Source organism: Cervus elaphus, chromosome 31, assembly GCF_910594005.1.
Source record: "Cervus elaphus chromosome 31, mCerEla1.1, whole genome shotgun sequence".
In the NCBI taxonomy this organism is placed as follows: domain Eukaryota; kingdom Metazoa; phylum Chordata; class Mammalia; order Artiodactyla; family Cervidae; genus Cervus; species Cervus elaphus.
Genome location: NC_057845.1, coordinates 12,205,120 through 12,219,751, shown reverse-complemented (window position 1 = coordinate 12,219,751; position 14,632 = coordinate 12,205,120). Strand labels below are relative to the sequence as shown.

The 14,632-nt window shown below is 41.1% G+C and overlaps 1 protein-coding gene and 1 non-coding gene across 8 annotated transcripts in view; both read right to left on the bottom strand.

Moving 5' to 3' along the window:
* Window positions 1–14,632, bottom strand: part of LOC122687615 (amyloid beta precursor protein) — a 288,333-nt gene that overhangs the window by 40,224 nt on the left and 233,477 nt on the right. The window lies entirely within an intron of this gene.
* Window positions 10,635–10,741, bottom strand: LOC122687651. The gene has a single exon (XR_006339216.1). It is a non-coding gene; the product is annotated as a U6 spliceosomal RNA (small nuclear RNA).

The following is a 14,632-nucleotide window of genomic DNA, read 5'->3' as shown; positions in this document are numbered from 1 at the left end:
TCATTAATTTATTTATTCATGCACTCAGCTGTTCAGTAATCCTACCATCTTCCAGGCCAGTGTAGGAAATAACTAGGGCGGTTTCTTATTACTCAGAGCTCAAGGCACCAGAGAAACGATGGGCAGAAAAGTAACTCGTATACAGACGCTACGGTAAGGGGTGTGGACAGAGCAAGAAAGAAACAAACTGGGACTTTGGGGCCGGGATGGTGACATTACAGGTTTGCTAAGGAAGAGCTATTGGATACAGTCCACTGGATACAGTGGATACAAGTACATGGACCAAGGGACAGAGGATGGGATGCCTCTGCCTGTTGGGACTCTTCTGGTTCCTGGAACACGAGGGAGATGAAAAGGGAAGCAGCTTAGACAGAAGCCAAGGACTTGACATTTGTGGGATACACACAGGGCGAAGGAATACGCTGACCTGAGTGATGAGTGTGCCGTCAGCAAAATACAGATTAAGGGAATTCCATGCGTTAAGCGAGTGGCCCGCAGTTTGTTTTTAGGTAAATTATAAAGAAAAGGACAGAGGGGAAACCTGGGGATTATACAATCCTAAAAAGACATGTCGACATTCAAAAATGGGGAAGACAGTGGGCAAGAATGTACACAAGTGATAAAACCAGAAAGACACTAACGGACGTGATACGAAGAACAAGAAATGCTACTTTGTAGGTGGTGGGAGGTGTGAAGGGGGGATTGTGACCGGGAAAGGAAAGATGTGCTGTTAGGTGGCTGGTTAATAATTGCATTCTTGACTTGAGTTGTGTCCATCAAAAGAGCACGGGTTGGGGGCAGAAAGACAGGTTCTCTTTAGACGTGTGGAGTCTGTGATACTCCATATCATGGTGGAGAGGGTTGCAGGCCCTGAAACTATGGTCGGGAGAACTCCTGTAAATGATGCAACAGCCCACAGGGAAGCATGAAAGAAAACGAGAGGTTTCCCATTTTCCCAGGTGTTTTGGGGAAAAAGTTCACATCAGATTCCCCCAAAGGGATTTATCATGTATTGAATTCTGCTAGATAATGAACAGTCTCACCCGTAGTGATATGTCACATACTTAGTGAAAATTCTTTAGAGAATTTTGCCATGGTTAAAAATAACATCAGATGGTGGTTACTGTTAAGAACTACAAAGGAGCAAAGTCTTTTGTATCCAAAGGAAGAGTTGTGGGTCTTTCCCCTCACCCTGCTCTTAAGTCAAATCCTTTCAGTATGAGCACCCGTGAGATGATTAAAAAAAAAAAAAAACAACCTTATTTTTTTATGCAAAGAATGAATGAGAAAATTGTGTAGGAGACAAAAATAAAGTGGAGCTAACCCTTTTGCTAATTTACCTTTGAATATGCTCTCCCTTCAGACAATGATGAAGTGTAAAATTGGGGTGTAATCACTGTGGCCAGCTCTCGTTTGTCAACTGGGAACCAGAGGTGTGTTCCATTGAACACGTTGGAAAATTCCCCAGATAACCACGTCCTCACCATCCTATGCGTGAGACAACTGCTTCCATGATAATGCTGCCTGCTGCCTACTAAGGGAGATCTTGCCCTAGTCTTTCCTTCCAAACATTTCTAATCTCCACACTTTCCAATCTTGGCATTAGATCTCATCCAAGCCCCTGACGCTCTCCCTGCTGAAAATTTACATAGAATTCTAGCAATTTTTTTTTTCCTTCAAAAAAGCTGCCTAAATGTGAAAGTTTCATTTCAGCACTGGTAACCTTTTTTCTTTCCTCCACCCTGCTCTGAAATAAAAAATAAAAAACTCAGAAATAAAAACAAAAAATAGACTTCATCTTAAATTATGTTATACTGTATAAAGAGTTACCAGTTTTGCCTCAGATTTCTATTCTCTCTCCCTTTTACACAATCAAACTAAAAATATAACTAGCTTTCTCTGAATATACAGTATAAAAACATGATCGTCTTCAATAAAATGTAATTAACCTCAAAATTTAAAGCCCTCGACACTAATTATCACAGGTCTCCAACAGCTTACTGTGTGTGCCTTTGTGATGTAAGCAGTCTTTATTTGAATAAACTTTTAAGTTTCAACAACAAATTAAAAAATGACTCACAGTACAGGGCATTTATACATGTCTTTTCATCTTCCAAGGGCGCTAAACATTAATTAACCCTGGCTAATTAAAACAGTCATAGTTTACAAATTTACTCATTAATCAGCCTCAAGCAAATGCAAAGCATTTTTAAAAGTCTTTCACAATTTGAACCAATTACATATGGAAATTGTTTTTTTTAAATGGAGAGGTCATAAATAAAAAAGACAGGTCATCAAAAAACATGCATGCAGTCCTTTGACTTAAATTTGATCATGTTTTAGAAAGAAACTTGGACAATGTTTTGGAACTATAGGAGTCAAAGGAAACTAAAGATAAAACTTCCTGAGACTTCCCTGGCGGTCAAGTTGTGAAGACTCCATGCTTCTATTGCAAGGGGGCCTGGGTTCAATCCCTGGTCAGGGAACCAAGATCCTGCATGCCTTGCAATACGCCCCCCAAATCAACAAAAGCAACTGCCTGGAATAGGATGAATTGTGTCCTGCCCCTGAAATATACTGACATCGTAACCTCCAGTGCCTATGAATACAACCTGATTTGGAAATGGGATCTTCACAGATGTAATCAAGATCAGATCAGATCATACTGGGGTAAGGCTCTCAATCCAATATGGCATCGTGAGGAGAATCTATGGGAGTAAGGTGGGTTCTTGGTCATTCTGGAGAAGACACAGAGAGACAAAGGGGAGATGCCATGTGAAGACAGGCAGAGGCTGGAGTGGTGTACCTACAAGCCAAAGGACTGTCGGGGATGGTCGGTAACAGTAAAACCAAGAAAAAGGAATAAAACAGATATTCCTCTAGGGCCTTTAGAGGGAACATGGCCCCAGAGACACTTAAAAAAAATTTTTTTTTTTTAAATTTAATTATTTTTTTTGACTCTGCTGGGTTTTCACTGCTGCAACGGCGTTTGTCTAGTTGTGGCAAGTGGAGGCCACTCTCTAGCTGAGATGTACAGGCTTCTTGCTGTGATGGCTTCTCTTGTTGCAGACCATGGGCTCTAGGGTACCCAGGCTTCAGCAGTTGTGGCTGTGGGCTCAGTATGTGCCCAGGCTCTGGAGCACAAGCTTGGTAGTTGTGGCACATGGGCTTGGCTGCTCCGCGGCATGTGGGATCCTCTTGGATCGGGGATCGAACCTGTGTCTTCTGCATTGGCAGGTGGATTCTTTACCACTGAGCCACCAGGGAAGCCCCTGTAGACACTTTCATTTCAGACTTATAGCTTCCGGAATGGTGAAAGAGTAAATTTCTGTTATTTAAGGCCACCCAGTTTATGGTCATTTGTTTTGGCAGTCCTAGGAATCTGTAACACTGTCTCAGTAAGTGAATACTGGGGCTTCCCCAGCAGCTCAGTGGTAAAGAATCCACAATGCAGGAGCTGCAGGAGACATGAGTTTGATCCCTGGATCAGGAAGATCTCCTGGAGAAGGAAATGGTAACCCACTCCAGTATTCTTGCCTGCAGAATCCTATGGACAGAGGAGTCTTGCGGGCTATAGTCCATGGGGTCACAACAGAGTTGGACATGACTGAGCGACTGAGCACACATGGAGAAATTAGTAAGAGAAACGACATTTAAAAATCCATCACATCAGGGACTTCCTTGGTGGTCCAATGGTTAAGAATCTGCCTGTCATCTCAGGGGTCACGGGTTCTTATCCCTGGTCTGGGACTAAGATCCCACATGCCACAAAGTAACTAAACCTGCAGGCCACAGCTAGAGAGAAGCCCTTGAGTCACAAAAAAGGATCCTGAGTGCCACAACCAGGACCTGATGCAGCCAAATAACTAAATATGAAAAATTCCATCAAATCCTTCTAGGTTAAGGGCAGGCTTTTGATACACCCAAGTGGTTTTATATTTGAAGTTCACAGAGAGTGGAAGACTGCTGATGAGAAAACTGGTTGCAATGACTTAGGGTAGGAAAGAGGGAAAACTCTCTCATGGCCTCCTTCGATTTTTTGAGGCTATAAGAACCCACACGCACTAAATAAACGATGGATGAGGCATACTGAGCATGGGGTACACTGGATCTACCCCAAAGCAAGGTGTAGCCAACCGTTATGGGCCAGACTGTGTTTCCCCCAAATTCATATGTTAAAGCCCTCACACCTAACGTGACTCTATGTGGAGAAAGGCGCTCTCAGGAGGGAATTAAGGTAAAATGAGGTCATAGGGAGCCCTAGGGGAACAGGCCTGGAAGCCAAAGAGACACCAGAGATCTCTCTCATCAGGTACAGCGGAAAGGTCCTGTGAGGGCGCAGCGAGAAGGCAGCCATCTGCAGACAGAAGAGAGGCCTCAGGGGAAATCAGACTTGCCAAGGCTTTGATCTCGGGCTGCCAGCCTCCAGAATGTGAGAAGGAATTCTGTTGTTTAAGCTACGCAGGCTACGGCATTTTATCACGGCAGCCTGAGTGCTCTGGACACCCACCTCGTCATACCCAGATCAAAGGAAGACCAAAGGTCACAGCAGCTTTCTCTAAGGGGTTTTATTGCTTTCTTCCTTCTGTCTTTTTTTTTTTTTCCTTTTTTGGAAGTTATAGCTGAAGATGAGAAAAGGAGGGTAAACTGTTGGTGGGTCACTAAGAATGCATACTGAATTTCAGGTCCTGCCCTTCTCATAAAAATGACAAGGAAGTGATCTCTGGCAAATGTGAGGCAGTCCACGGTTGGAGAGAATACGTGACCTTCAGGGCTTTTCATTTTCTTTACTTTTTCTGGCCATTTGCCAAGAAAGTTCTCAAGTATTCTCCTTGACTACCTGCCTTCACTCCAGGTGAAGGGAAAAAACCCAAACGACCATTTCCTCTGTGTCTAAGACATTTGCAATTATGCCGTCTATTCACTTGGGGAGAAAAAAACATATGGCATATGATTTCTATGCCAAGTCTCTACAGGAGATTTTTTAAGAAGCAAAAAATATAATTTGCATTCCCTGGTGGCTTAGATGGTAAAGAATCTGCCTGCAATGCAGGAAATCGGAGTTTGATCCCTGGGATGGGAAGATCCACTGGAGAATGGAATGGCAATCCATTCCAGTATTCTTGACTGGAGAATCCCACGGACAGAGAAGCCTGGTGGGTCGCCAAGAGTCACGCAAGACTGAGTGACTAACACTTTTACTACTACTTTCATGATCCAAAAAAATACATCCACTGTTGATTAACAGAGCAAGATGCTCTTGGGTCTCACATTTGGAGTGTTTCTTGTCTTGGTAATGTTTTGCCAATTCTCTAAGAAGACACACACTTCCTGGGCTAATGTTAGGTTCCCTGACAGTCCTCCGGAATTAAGCTTTACTATTTGTCACTTAAAATGCTAACAACTCCAGGTGTATTATGTCGATTTTCCCTTTCATCTCTTATTAAAATAATATCACTTTAGATTTGAAGAGAGCCTAAATGAGTAATTTCTTTGAGTAAAATGTCAGTATCAATAATAGAAAGTGAAAAATCTAAAGAGGGAAGAAAAGATTCCGTTAGGTAAAATAGTAAATTCACAGTTTCGGAAAGAGCAAATAAAAGAGGAAATGGGGAAAATATTGAAAGCGACAGCATTTTCTGACTGGAGCCTGCCCTATGCTTGTTCATGTCTTTCAGATATAGTTAATCAAAGTTAATAAGCCATTTATGCCCATCCCTTTTCACAGCTAATAAGAAGTCTTAACGTGGATAAAGAAAACATAGCCATCAATCCTGTCACACCTAAACAAATTCTCAATGAATTTGAACTTCAAGGTTAATAATGCTTCACTTTAATATTTTATACAATCACTGCTTTGGAAATAAGCGCCACTAGAAATTCACATGGTAAATTTACCAGGACGTATTTATTTTCCATGACAACAACTGCCATTCTTCTGTGTTCAAGACCAACATAAACATAATTTAAACCTTTAAGAATTCCTTATATTTTTGCTGTTTCATATAAGAGTGCATTTTAAAACTTTTGAATATTTAAGAATCCCCTGGGAAGGTAAGGGTCTTCCCAGATGTTGCTAGTGGTAAAGAACCTGCCTGCCAATATAGGAGACACAAGAGAAGACCCAGGGCTTTGATCCTTGGGTTGGGAAGATCCCCTGGAGGAGGGCATGGCAACCATTTCCAGTATTCTTACCTGGAGAATCCCATGGACAGGAGCCTGGGGGGGCTACAGTCCATGGGGTTGCAAAGAGTCAGACACGACTGAAGCAACTTATCTCGTCTCATACCTAAGAGGAGGAACCTCAGGTATAAGAAAGCGTCTCCATCAAGATGGAAAGAAGGCACTGAAGTGTTGAGAAACTGGTTTTCTGACAAAAGGAAGGCAAGAAAAATAAAGCAGACACTTAGCCTATAAATAGCCTATAAACTTGGAATATCTCCTGGCAGGGCCTGAATACTGGATTAAAAAGGAACTCTTCCCAGACCCCATCTATTCCCACTTCTCCTGAAACAGTTATTTTTTTTTTTCTCTTTTCTGTTTTCCTCATGATAACTGCCGTTGCCAACAACAATCTGGAAAATGTTCAGACGAATTCTTAGCAGTACGTGTTAGTCGCTCAGTTGTGTCCGACTCTTTGCGACTCCATGGACTGTAGCCTGCCAGGTTCCTCTGTCCATGGGATTCTCCAGGTAAGAATACTGGAGTGGGTTGCCATGCCCTCCTCCAGGGAATCTTCCTGACCCAGGGATGGAACCCAGGTCTCCTGCATTGCAGGCAGATTCTTCACCACCTGAGCCACCAGGGAACCGAGGGGGCTATTCCTGTAATTATTACTATTATCCTTAAAACACTTAAATTTGGCTGGTTTGCTTCAAGAGTTCATTCTCACTATTAAAAAAAAATTGCAAAGAACTTGTTTTGACAGACAACAACCACCTTAAAAAAAACAGGAGGGCAGCAACAGTGCATTAGGAAGTATCTCCTTTCTTTTTTACAGAATAACAAAGAAATTGAGAGCTCTAGAGTTATAGGAGACTATTAAATTTTGGAAGGAAAAACAGAGATGGCCTAACAGTTCACTGCTCATTTAGACTCAGAACTTAAACCATTTCCACCTAAGTTTCTTGAAATGTTTTCCAGCCAACATCACCTATTGCAATTTCCCTACAATTTTAGGGGCACTGAACTCCAAAATGAGAGAAATATAAACTGAAGAGGAGTCTTGAGAAGGGGAAGCCAGGTCTGCCGCATGTCATTTGTCCTTTATAGGTGCTTTAAAGGCTGCGTGTGCGCCGTGTTAAGGGGCTCCAGTCATATCTGACTCTTTGTGACCCTGTGGACTATAGTCCTCCAGACTCCTCTGTCCATGGGGATTCTCCAGGCAAGAATACTGGAATGGGTTGCCACGCCCTCCTCCAGGGTGGGTCTTCCTCAGTGGCTCAGACAGTAAAGAATCTGCCTGCAATGCAGGAGACCCGGGTTTGATCCCTGGGTCGGGAAGATCCCCTGAAGAAGTAAATGGCAACCCACTCCAGTATTCTTACCTGGAGAACTCCATGGACAGAGGAGCCTGGCAGGCTACAGTCTGTGGGGTTGCAAAGAGTAGGACATGACTGAGTGACTAACACTTTTGACTTTCCTCCAGGGGATGTTCCCGACACAGGGATTGAACCCACATCTCTTGTATCTCCTTCATTGGCAGGCGGGTTCTTTAGCTCTAGCGCCACTGTTTTAAAGGCAGTGATGGTTATTTACAAAACTAGTACTGAGAGGTTTCAAGTGATGGTGGAAATGTCCCTCCCCTCTCCACAGGCGGGCCAGGGTACCTGGAGGAAGGACTATGGCGATACTCCTCCGGGAGATAATGAAGGACAGGAAAGGCTGGTGTGCTGTAGTCCATGGGGTCAAAATGAGTCAGACACGACTTAGTGAGCGAACAACAACAGTGTCAAATCAGAGAAGACTGTACATTTTAATCAGGGAGAGGCAAGTGGTTCACACTTATCTACGGAGGAAGAGCTTAGAAGTTCCCTTCCACTTAGCTTGTTGTGAAAGGATACGGCAGATTCTAAACACTATCAATTTGATAATTTAACAACTTATGTTTTGACTTTTAGTATCTGATCATGAGAAGGTGTACATCTTTTCATCTAGGACTACTTAGCAACTGTGTATCTTTTTCTGGGAAGTGGAGCTGTTGTTGAATTAATCAAATATATTTTTTCAATTAGGTTTTTGTCAAACACTTTTTGTGACATACAGTTTTCATCATGTGGATTTAGGACATAACAGTATGGGAAAATCTAAATGGCTTATAGGTGAGCTAGAATAAATCCTCACTTATTTCTTAATTTTTCATAAGTTGAACACATTATAAATCAGCAATTCTTAAAATTCTGCATGCATCAGAGTCACCTAGACAGTTTGTTAAAAGTCACATTGCTAGTTTCTCAGCCCAGCATTGCTGAATCAGGAGGTCAGGGGTGGGTCCAGAGAATGTGAATTTCGAGTAAGTTTCCAAGGGATGCTGTGGTTTCCAAGAGCCACAATTCTTCTATTTGAAGACAGGTATTTGTAATACCTACTTGTACCCAGTGATTTGTTTTAAGGGAAATGAATGCAGAAGAAATCTGATTCACACCCTTCAAAGAGCTTATAATTAGCACATGGCAATTAGTTGACATGTACACATCAAAGTGGGCTTTTCAGGTAGTGTAGTGGTAAAGAACTGCCTACTGGTGCAGGAGACCTGGGTTCGATCCCTGGGTCAGGAAGATCCCATGGAGGAGGGCATGGCTACCCACTCCAGTATTCTTACCTGGAGAATTCCAAGGACAGAGGAGCCTGGCGGGCTACAGTCCATGGAGTCTCAAAGAGTCAGACACAACTAAGTGACTGAGCATGCACACACACACGCATCAAAGCAACAGCAGACACATAATATATAAACAGTACGAACAGTGGACAGATGCTCTGTGCTAATTAAAGCTTTAAGGGAGAGGTAACAAGAGAGTTGGGGTTTTGGAAGCTCAGAAAGATCTCAAAAGGCCAAGATTGGGCAGATGGAACAGCATATTTAAACATATCCAGGACTGTGTACCAAAGATCAGCCTTCCTGGAGGCTCATGAAGATGAATAAAGGGGGTAACTATTTGCTTCACTTGTCCAAGGTTATTGTGAGGATCAAATGAGTCTCAAAAAAGAGAAAAGAAGAAAGAGAAATAAAGGAAAGCCAGTCATCAAAAGACACCAGAGTAATAATATAAACTTAGGAAAAAAATCTGCAAAATTTTTCATTAAATTCTTTTTTCTTTCCTCTTCTATTCTTTCTTCTCTATATATTTGAGTGGCAGTAAATAAACTGTGCCTTTGCAGTCATGAAAATGATTCTCTCCCCTGGCCTGGGAGATGACTTAATGATGTGTATGATGTGAAGGGCTCCAGCCACTGACATTTACAGAGCTAATCTCTAAGTCGGATCCCTCACAGACGGTTAAGACCTAGCTGAGTGTTATTATCTTGTGTTTTCAGAGAAATGTGTGCTTGTTCTGCACAGAGTAACCGAATGGCAATTATATAGAAGAAGGCACATTTGTTGTCAGTTTTCATGTGTTCGCATATGATTTCTAAGCCAACGCAGAATACAAATGTACAAAAAAATCCTGCAAAATGCACAATGCGGCTGACACTAATATTCTTTATGAACGTGTTCACATTGACTAAAATATCCAAGGGTGTTGAGTCTTTGAGCTTGGGAATCATTTATTACTGAGTAACATATGCTAAAAGAGGGCCATTTCTTGTACCCATAATATTTTCAAAGAACAGGTGCTGAAGCTGAATAAACAGCTTCCAAAATCCAGTTTTGTTTAACTTGGCATCAGCAAGGAGGGAGAACAAATACTACTGGATACGGAGACACCAGGATAGATTCTGTCTCTAGTCTTATTAACCGACTGCATGACCTCGGGCAGATCATAGTTTCTTTGAGCCAGTGAAATGATGGAGCTGAACCGGCTGAAGACTAGGTTCCTTTCTCCTCTAATTATCTTCAATAAGTGATGAAGGAAGTAAGGAATGGCTGCCAGATGATGCTACCTAATGCCAAGAGACATGCGATCAACATCCCTCAGCTTAATGAGAGAAGCCTCTCCTTCAACTGTGTTTATCCAAAGTCTCCCCAAGCAGATTCCAAATTATTCAGGTATGAAAGATTGTGCCCTATACCTGCAAAATGTCTGGCGCCGTGCATATAATCTGTTTTATGGGGAGAGTGTAATGAATGCTTATTGCAGATCCAACATCCTTGGATTAATTTTTGAATACCTTTGCTATTCACAATGGCAAATGATAGAAATGTAGACAGGGCTACTATTATTGTGAAAAATAAACATAACACAAATCTTACTATTTTAACCATTTTAAGTGGTTAAAAGCAGTTTTGGTGGCATTAAGTATATTTACGATCATCACTACCCTCCATCTCTAGAACATTTTTATCTTCCCAAACTGAAACTCTGTACTCATTACAGATTAATCCCCTAGTCCCTCCTCCCCCCAGACCCTGACAACCACCATTTTACATTGTCTCTATAAATTTATTATTCTAGATGCCTCATATATGATGGATTGAAAACATGGAAGCTTTTACAAATGTGCATTTCATACTTATGTAGAAGCCATGTTAATCTTTTCTGTATTGTTCCAATTTTAGCATACGTGCTGTCAAAGTAAGCATCATGTTATACTTCTGAAGCCCTCTAATACTTCCTTGAAATTATTAAGAGTGGTGATGGGGAATTAAAGCATTATCTAGTGATAGCTCAGTGGCAATGATAAAATTAGTTTTCTTTTTATTTGACTAAAGCAGTTTGATTAGAAAACTCTAATAATGTAACAGTTATAACTATTACCAATGTGTCATATATAAAAATTTTAGGAAACCGGCTTTTGGTATCATGGAAAACATAAACAGCAGGAAGTATATGCTATCAGGTCATAGTCATGAGGTAAAGAAGAAGTTTTAATGTAATAAAGGTCACAGTATGAATGATTATGTTTTCAAGTTGAGCCCCACCACAATACTTTTCTTATAAGTCACATCAAAAAGGCTATTTTGGCAACTTTCCTATCACATATGTGGACTGTCATTTGAGTGTGCGTGCATGCACGCTAAGTCGCTTCAGTTCTGTCCAACTCTCTGTGACCCCATGGACTGGGGTCATGCCCACCAGGCTCCTCTGTCCATGGAATTTTCTGGGCAAGAATACTGGGAGTGGGTTGCCATGTGCTCCTCCAGACGATCTTCCCGACGCAGGGACTGAACCCGTGTCTTTCATGTCTCCAGCATTGGCAGGCAGATTCTTTACCACTAGGGCCACCTGGGAAGCCCATCATTTGAGAGTAATCACATCTTAATTATTTCAAGTGTCAGCCGTCATCAACGAAACAAAGGCAGGTTTTTCCAAAAGAGTCATTCATTTAGAACTTCAAACAGCAATTTCTCTCTCAACGTCTCCCACCCTTGCCCCAAACCTAGAATGTGAAATTTGGTTTGCTTCTAAATAAAAACAATCTCCTAAATAAAAGAGTATAAAATGCTAATAAGTATAATCACATTAATATGAAATGTTCCCTTTGGCACTCCCAGCTCTCCACTCTTCTTGCCTAGGGAAATTCTTTATAACTTGGCAAAGCTTCAGAAGCAACTAGCTCCCGCTCCAGCTTCCCCTTCACTCTGCCAGCCTCTGAAAGAGAAGGAATGAATTGTTTGCAGAGGCAGGCAGGCTGGTTCAGCCTCTTGCTTCTGAGAGGCGTACTTCCTTCTCTCAGATGACAATGTCTCTGGTCTCTATTGACCTTAGGAGCAGCTTTAACAAGTTCCACGTTTAAGCGGAAGCTGAACACACAATTCCTCTATTTGCTCTAAGGGTATGGGCAGACTCGTCTAAATACCACCCAGACCAAAAACAAAGACAGAGACATGTGAAAGACACGACAAATGGTCACTAATTGCTGTTCCACAGAAATAATGAGATTAACTCATGCTTTTATGAGCACATGTAGTTATAAATATATTTATAAAAAAATTTTAAAACATTAAATAGGCCATTTTCAATTCACTGTCTTAGATGAATGGATCTGCAATAGTATTTGAAATTAAGTAACATCCTGACTTTGCTCTTTTGACTGCTTTCTCACTCCAAGTCCAAAAGACTCTTTGAATAGAATTTTGATTCATATGATGTCAGCATTGCTTTGGACTTATGCCTCATAAACTGGAATGGGTTAATAGATCTCTCTTTTTTTTTTAAGGTTTCTTTCTGAAGTGGAGCCTTTTTAAAGTCTTTATTGAATTTGTTACAATATTGTTTCTGCTTTATGTTTTGGTTTTTGACCACAAGAGAGGCATGTGGAATTTTAGCTCCCCGACCAGGGATTGAACCCACATACCCGGCACTGGAAGGCGAAGTTTTAACCACTAAACCACCAGGGAAATCCCCGATCTCCTCCTTTTGATGAGACATACTTTACTGTTTATTACTGACTTTCTTAAGCAGGCCATAACATAGATGGCAGGAGAATAATTAACAAAGAGCAACAGAGCTTGGGCTTCCCTGGTGGCTCAGTGGTAAAAGAATCTGCTTGCAATGCAGGAGACAAAGGAGACCTGGGTTCTATCCTTGGGTCACGAAGATCGCTTGGAGGAGGAAACGGCAACTCACCCCAGTATTCTTGCCTGGGATTTTCCAAGAGTCCAACATGACTGAGCACAGCGCAGCAATGGAGCTTATTACTTAGGGAGTGCATTGCAAACTTTGTTTCTGAGTTATGAGCAAGAGACAAATTAACATTCCTTCCAAACTCTTTCTCACATGTAAACACATTCATCTTTTTTCCAGTTAGACTTTGTGGAAATAGATTTCAAAATTAATCTCAATTTGAATGCATCTCTATATTCACGGCAGCAAATATCACTACCACTTTTCTTCTCTTTCAAAATATGAACCTTGAAGGCAGCTGGTTGTGAAAGACAAGATAGCCAGCTCTTGTTCCCCAGTGTAACATCACTGGTTGTTCCCCAGAATCTACCCCCGCCCCCCAAAAAAAATCAGACACATCTGCTGCAGGGTTCCCTGCCAGAAACTGTCTAGGAGCCTCCACTGTGTGGTCTGACTTCACCTCCCAATCATTTAGTTAGGAATTCTTGAATTTTGATTCAAATTACAGGGCCATGCATAAGAGCTGGTGAGTTCAGAAAAAACCCTGGAATTGCACCTGGATCATCACAGACAGCCGCAGAGCTCGGGGTGGGAGGCAGTGCCTCAGGTTTCATCCACAAGGCTGAGGCACATGTGCGCGCGTGCACACACACACACCCCAGAGAAGGGCATGAAAACAGACAAAACACACCAATGTGTCCGTGTGTCACAGTCATCATGATTCAAGGAAAAGTTCACATAGAAATTCCTTTGCATCTCAGGCAGATTTGGAATAAAGGGTATCAGTGTGCTAAATCAATTTGCCTGCTGCTTCTAAAGCTTAACCTTCCTGCATGGGAACACAGAGGAATCATCTCATAATGGATATCTCTTTAAGTAGTGACAGTGTTTTAAAACTTCATTTAAAAAATTACAATAGGGCCTTAAAAACAGAAGGAAATGAAAAGAAATCAGATTCTTTACTCATGTAGGTTATTACAGAACATTGAGAATCTGAAAAAGAATGAATATATATGTATAACTGAATCATGCTGCTAAACACCTGAAACTAACATAACATTGTAATCTAACTCTGCTCCAATGAAAAAAAAGCAAAGAAAAACATTTATAATAAGAACACTCCCTGAACTGACCTACAGATTCAAGGTGATCCCTATTAAAATTTTGACTATCTTTTTTTTTTTTTTGTAGAAATAAGGAGAAAAGACTCTGAAATTCATATGGAAAAGCAAGGGACCCCAAACGGTCGAAGCAATCTTGAGAAAGAACAAAGGATGACCCACAGCGCATGACTTCAAAACTTATTACAGAGCAACAGTAATCTAAACAGTGTGGTCCATGATAAATGCCCACTATTATAACAATAATAAGAATGCACATATAGAGCAAAGGAACAGAACTGAGAGTCAAGAAATAAACTCATACATCTCTGGCCAGCTGATTTTTGACAAGACTTCCAAGACCATTTAAAACAGAAAGAACAGTTTTTTCAACAAATGGTGCTGGGACACTGGATATCCATATGTCAAAGAATGAAGTTTGATCCTTACCTACACCACATATAAAAATGAACTCAAAATGAATCAAAGATCTAACTATAAGGGTTAAACTGTAAAACTCTTGGAAAGAAACATAGATATATATTTGACCTTGGGTTGGACAATGGTTCTTAGCTATAATACTAAAGCATAAGCAACAGAAACAACAAATTGATAAACTGGACTTCATCAAAGTTTTTTAATTTTGTGTGTTCAAAGAATATTTTTAATTTTGTGTGTTCAAAGAATACCAAGAGTGAAAAAAACCTACAAAATGGGAGAATATAGTTTCAAATTATATATTTAACAAGAGGTTAGTCTCCAGAATAAAGAACTTCTACAATTCAATAATAAAAAAGGCAAAAAGCC